Source organism: Silene latifolia, chromosome 7 (genome assembly GCF_048544455.1).
Source record: "Silene latifolia isolate original U9 population chromosome 7, ASM4854445v1, whole genome shotgun sequence".
Taxonomy (NCBI): domain Eukaryota; kingdom Viridiplantae; phylum Streptophyta; class Magnoliopsida; order Caryophyllales; family Caryophyllaceae; genus Silene; species Silene latifolia.
Window position 1 is genome coordinate 20,746,902 of NC_133532.1, and position 6,287 is coordinate 20,753,188.

Below are 6,287 nucleotides of genomic sequence, written 5' to 3' on the forward strand. Positions count from 1 at the left end.
TTACTGTACCTGCAAAAGCAATGATTAACCTGCAAAAAACTTGAGTTAAATTTAATCTGACGGTAGAAATCCCTCTTTATTCCTTTTTATCGTAGCTCCAACCCAGCGTCCAATTGAAGGACCCAATTAGTAATGATTGAGGATTTAATCACAGCTTTAAATCTTGGTTTAGGAGTCCAAGACGGCTGAGAAACTTCACTAACCACTTGATTTAGGATAAACGGAAGTTAAAAAGATAAAGATGGATCTTTTAGGATTTTAGGCTCTCTTTTTTCGAGAGAAAAGCTCTCTCTTCTTTTTTAGAGAGAGAAAACACCTCCTCCAACCTTATATATCCTACCCCAACTTTATCCCTGGATTTTCATCCTGCATCAACCATAACTCTAATACATTCACAATTGTACATTGATCCAATCGTATGAGAAGGTTTACTCTCTTTCATCCACCGCATTCTTTCATCTTCCATCTCTGAAATCGTGCTGCTTGTCATCTCCTTACCTTTTTGTATCTCAAGTACAGCCTTACAGCCTTCCAACAATAATCTTCATAAGAAGTGACCCGAATCTCCTTCGAAGCCACCATCTACCATCTAAGTGTATCCTGCCAAGGAATTAAAACACCTAGCCATCCAGACAACAATCCCAAGTCACTAACTCACTTTAATCACCAGCCTCATCTCACCTAACCTAGACCAACTGCTAGTACAGTTGCATAGCATCCCACCCCCCACAATTATAACTAATATGGACACTAATTAGTTGATACTTTCTAAGTAAAGGACTAGTTTTCTATGCATGCTCCTCTACTGTAACTAATCTGGACACTAATACTCAAAATCTAATCAATATCCAAATTTATTTAACACTTCTAATTAATATCTAGTTTTCTCATCCCCTTGAACTTAGTAGTTGAGCTTAGTTCCCATAATCCTTATTTACCCAATTCAATTTAAATTGACTCATTATATGCTAGCATGCATAGAAATTATACACTACCGGTTTGATCTAGTCTAGCTTCTAACCACTAACCCGCATGTTAATAACATCATAAAATGATCCGAAGCAGTAACAATAAGCCAAAAGGCAATGAACAAATAAGACCCATTATTTGAAATCTATACATTTGCCACAGAGTTTTGGGTTTGTAATTGGAACCTTTCATATGTTTTACAGATTTTTTCATTTGTACCCTTATATTTCTTCATTTTTTCACTTGTACCTCTACATTTTCCATATCCCCAGACATACCCCTCTACTTTCATATTTATTGCAAAAATAACCTTACTAATTAATTCCGTGACAAGAATTCCCTGATATTAGACAGTACACTCCTAGGGGGGTTACTTTCTTGGATGCTCTGAATATGACAATTTCTAAAAGCGTGAGTGCAATTGAGGAGACTTAGATTGGAGAATGGGTAGCCTTGGGTGGTGGAATATTAGAGGTATGAATAGTATGAATAAACAACTTGAAATAAAGAAGTTTCTTAATCAGAATAATGTAGGATTATTTTGTCTTTTAGAAACTAAGATTAAAAGTTGGAATTGAACTAAGGTGAAGAATAATGTCTGTGAGAATTGGTCAATTTGCACTAATAACAATAAACATAAAGGAGGTAGGATTTGGCTCATTTGGCAACCTACTCAATTTGTGGTTGATGTGAGGTGCATTACTGATCAGTTAATTCATGCTAAGGTATATGATAAACTGAAGGGTATGAGCTACTATTTTACTTTGGTCTATGGATTTAATAAATATAAGGAGAGAAGTAGTTTATGGGAGTCCTTGAATAATCTCAGGCAGACTGTTGATACAGCCTGGTTGGTGTGTGGGGATTTTAATAGTCTTATGCACATTGATGAGAGAATTGGGGGAGTTGCAGTCACTTGGAATAAAATTCTCCCAATGAGTAATATGGAAGCTAAATGTGATTTGGTTGAGCTGAAAACTGTTGGATCATTTTTTACATGGAATAATAAGCATGGAAGTGATTCTAGAGTGTATAGCAAAATTGACAGGGTGCTTGTTGATGCTGAATGGATACAGGCATTCCCTGATTGTTTTGCACACTTTTTACCTGAAGGGTTATTTGATCACTGTCCGTGTATAATTCAGTTCCAGGAAGAGAGTAAGAGGAAGGGTGTACCGTTTAAATACTTCAACATGTGGGCAATGCTGTAGGAATTTGAGGATGTTGTTGCCAATCAGTGGAATGCTGATGTCCAGGGATCACCCATGTTTAAGGTGACAAGGAAATTAAAAATGTTGAAGCCTAAGTTGAAGCAGCTTAATAAGGACAACTTTAGTGATATTGAGAATATTACTCAGGTCACTGAAATTGCCCTGAAGGAATTTCAGAAATAGCTTATCAACGACCCTATGAATAAGGTATTATGGGACTCTGAAGCTTTATGTGCTAAGGAGCTACATTTCCTTAAACAAGCTAGGTCACAATATTTATTGCAAAAATCAAAGGAGAATTGGATGAAGTATGGGGATGATAACACTGCATTCTATCATGCTAGCATCAAGCATAAGAGAATGAGAAATAGAGTGTATCGGGTGAAGAATCAAGAGGGACTGCTTTGCAAACAACAGTCTGATATTCAGTATGCCTTTGAAGACTTTTATAAAGGTCTACTTGGATCATCAAAGTCAGTGGTGCCTCTTAATTTTGAGATTGTCAGGAAAGGAAATTGCTTAACTGAGTTGCATCAGGAGATTTTACTGCGAGCGGTCACTGATGAGGAGGTTAAGTCTGCCATGTTCTCCATACCTGGCAACAAAGCTCATGGCCCTGATGGGTATAGCAGCCAGTTTTTCAAAGATACATGGCATATTGTAGGTAAAGATGTGATTCATGTAGTTAGGAGTGTCTTTACATCTGGAAAATTGTTGAAATTTTGCAACTCTACCATCCTTACTTTGGTTCCTAAGGTGGATGTGCCTGAATCTGTGACACAGTTTAGGCATATAGCTTGTTGTAACACTATTTATAAATGTGTTGCAAAGGTTATGTGTGCTAGATTGAGTCTTATATTGCCTGATATCATCAGTCCTTCCCAAAGTGCCTTTATTAAAGGGAGGGACATTGTAGGGAATATATTGCTCTGTCAGGATTTGGTTAAGATGTACAAAAGGAAGGCATGCTCACCCAGGATCATGATGAAAATTGACCTACAAAAAGCGTATGATTCTGTTGAGTGGGTATTTCTTCAGGATATGCTTAAGGCATTGCATTTCCCCAAGTTGGTCATTGATATTCTGATGCAATGTGTAACTACTCCAACTTACTCTATTGCCTTAAATGGGGAAGTCTTTGGATTTTTTCAGGGAAAGAGAGGTCTTAGGCAAGGGGATCCCCTCTCCCCCTTGCTTTTCACTACCTACTTGGAATATTTAAGTAGAATTTTGGAGTGGGTGCAGTAAAGGAAGGAGTTCAGGTTTCACCCTTTTTGCAAGAGAGTAAACTTGAGCCATTTATGCTTTGCTGATGACCTTATCATGTTCTGTAGAGGGGATACACAGTCTGTGATTCTATTGCTCAGGGCTTTTAAAACTTTCTCTAATGCATCAGGCTTGTGTATGAATCAGGGGAAGTCTAGCATGTACACTAATGGGGTTGATGGCCATAGTATGTCAGTGCTGACCAAACTTTCTGGCATGAAAAGGGGTGCCATTCCTTTTCAGTATTTGAGAGTTAGCATAACCCCAAAGAGATTGGGTGTGAATGAATGCCAGGGACTTATTGATAAGGTTGTGTCTCGCATTAGAGGGATTGGGGCTCGTAAGTTGTCCTATGCAGGGAGATTGGTTCTCATCAAGTCTGTGTTACACAATTTACATAATTATTGGGCTAGAATTTTCATTCTCCCTAAGACTGTGTTGCAACATATTGATAGATTGTGCAGGAAATTTTTATGGCGTGGTAATGAAATGAAGGACAGCCCAGCTCTGGTGGCTTGGGAAAATGTATGCAAACCAAAAAGGAAAGGAGGGTTAGGTTTGAAATGTTTATATTGGTGGAACATTGCTGTAGTAGCAAAGTATACCTGGTGGATTGCTCAGAAAACTGATCATCTATGGGTCAGATGGATTCATGCAGTGTATATGAAGGATAAAGATTGGGAGGATTATGAACCTGGGCAAGGGGCTAGCTGGGCATGTAGAAGATTTGTTGGGTTAAAAATCTGATCAAACCTTTCTTGTTCAGTGGTGGCTTTGATGATTATAGCATTAAGCTGGGTTATTCATGGCTTGTGGATGAGGGACCTGACAAAGCATGGCACCCCTGGATTGCTAACAAGCTTATGATACCCAAACATGGTTTTATTTTGTGGTTAGTTGCCCATAGGAGATTGCTAACTCAGGACAGACTCCTGAGAATGGGTGTGACTCAATGTTTGCTTCCTCTGTGGAATGGATGCTGAATCTATGGAGCATTTATTTTTTCAGTGTACATTCAACAAAAAGTGTTTGGCTCTGCTGTCTGAATGGCTGCACATGGATATCCCTGAGCAGCAAGTGCTAGATTGGTGGATCAAATACAGGATTCGATCTTTACTGGTGAAGAAGATTGTAGCTGCTGCTGCTGTGACAGCTCTGATTTATGGCATTTGGAGGTGCAGGAATCAAAGCAGGTTGGAGAGATATATTCTTACCCCTGGGACTGTAGTTAAAACTGTAAACATGAACTTAAAATGAGAATGAGGTGTAGTAGAGTTGTGTTATCCGTTAGAGGTGTGCAAACACGGTGGGATCAAATTTGTATGCATTGAGACTTGTACCCTAAGGTATCTAGCCTTAGGAAAATTGTAAGGGTGGTTCTTTATTAATGAAAGCTTAAATTTTCCCAAAAAAAAAATTAATTCCGCGACTTCCGTCTAAAATTCTGCTAGTTGACCTTTATACTTTCTATTTTGACATAACATAGGTGGGATGACGGAGGAATAGAGCGGAAGCAGGGGATCGAAAATGTGGTAAATTGGAGGGAAGTATATTGTGAAGATAGGTGGCGGTGTGGAGAGCATCGACCCAATAATTTGGTGGTAAGGAGGCGTGGGCAAGAAAGGCTAGAACGATTTCATTTAAACGACGAATCATACATTCTCCTTTACCGTTTTGAGACGACGTGTAGGGGCACAAAAACCGAAGTTGAAGGCCATGTTGAATGGAAAATTGGTGAAAGGAAGAATTGTCAAATTCGCGCCCCATATCACATTGAAAACTTTTTATTTCTTTTTCAAATTGTGTTTTAATGTAGTTACGGAATTGTAGAAACTTGGAAAACGCCTCAGACTTGAATTTAAGCGGGTAAATCCATACATAATGAAAAAAATTGTCAATCAAAACTATATAGTATTTAAAATCGCTTTTACTTAGAACAGGGGAGGTCCACAAATCGCAATGTATAATATTAAAAGGGGATAACGAAACAGAATTAGAATGACTAAATGGTAAACGTTTATGCTTGCCAATTTGACAAGCATGACAAAGTTTTGAGCGACGCTCCTTATTACATGAAATAATCTTTTGAGAACGAAGACAATCAATAATATTGAAACCCGGATGACCGAGGCGAGAGTGCCATTGGTCGGAGGATGACGTGGTTAGACAGGCTTGGGGCGGTTCGTTTGACGACGGGGCTGACACAGGGTAGAGAGTACCAGTGTTATTGCTCCTCAGTAGAATTGTCCCAGTCCGTATATCCTTCACAGAAAAGCCATTAGGATCAAATTCGACACTAACATTGTTATCGGTGGTGAATTGTCTAACGGAAATTAAATTTTTCATGATTTGTGGGCTATACAAGACGTTATTTAGGGAAAACTTTCGACTAGGCGCGGGAAGGGTAGTATGACCCGAACCGTGAACCGCAATGGACTTACCATTACCGACATAAATAGACCGAATAGTACTCTTATTAAATGGGGGAGAAAGCATACATGGGTCGGATGTCAAATGCTAGGATGCACCCGTATCCATGTAGAAATTATTATCCTCGGGTTGATAAAGCGTCATTGCTTAAAAGACTTGTCCCAGTTGGGACTGCTCATACCCATCTGCGACATAGGTTTGACATGTACTCGGTGGGACCTGCTGAAACCGTGGCTGCGAAGGCGAGGCACTACGAGGTTGTGGTTGCCAGGGAGAGGCACACCCCTATTGAGCAGGATACGGACAGGGAGGGAGGGCCCACTGCATCGGCCAGAACTGAGGCGGCGCCGTGGCGACCCACGTCCGAGTGTTTGGTGGTCGGCCACCCCCGTAGTTGCCACCGCGTTGATT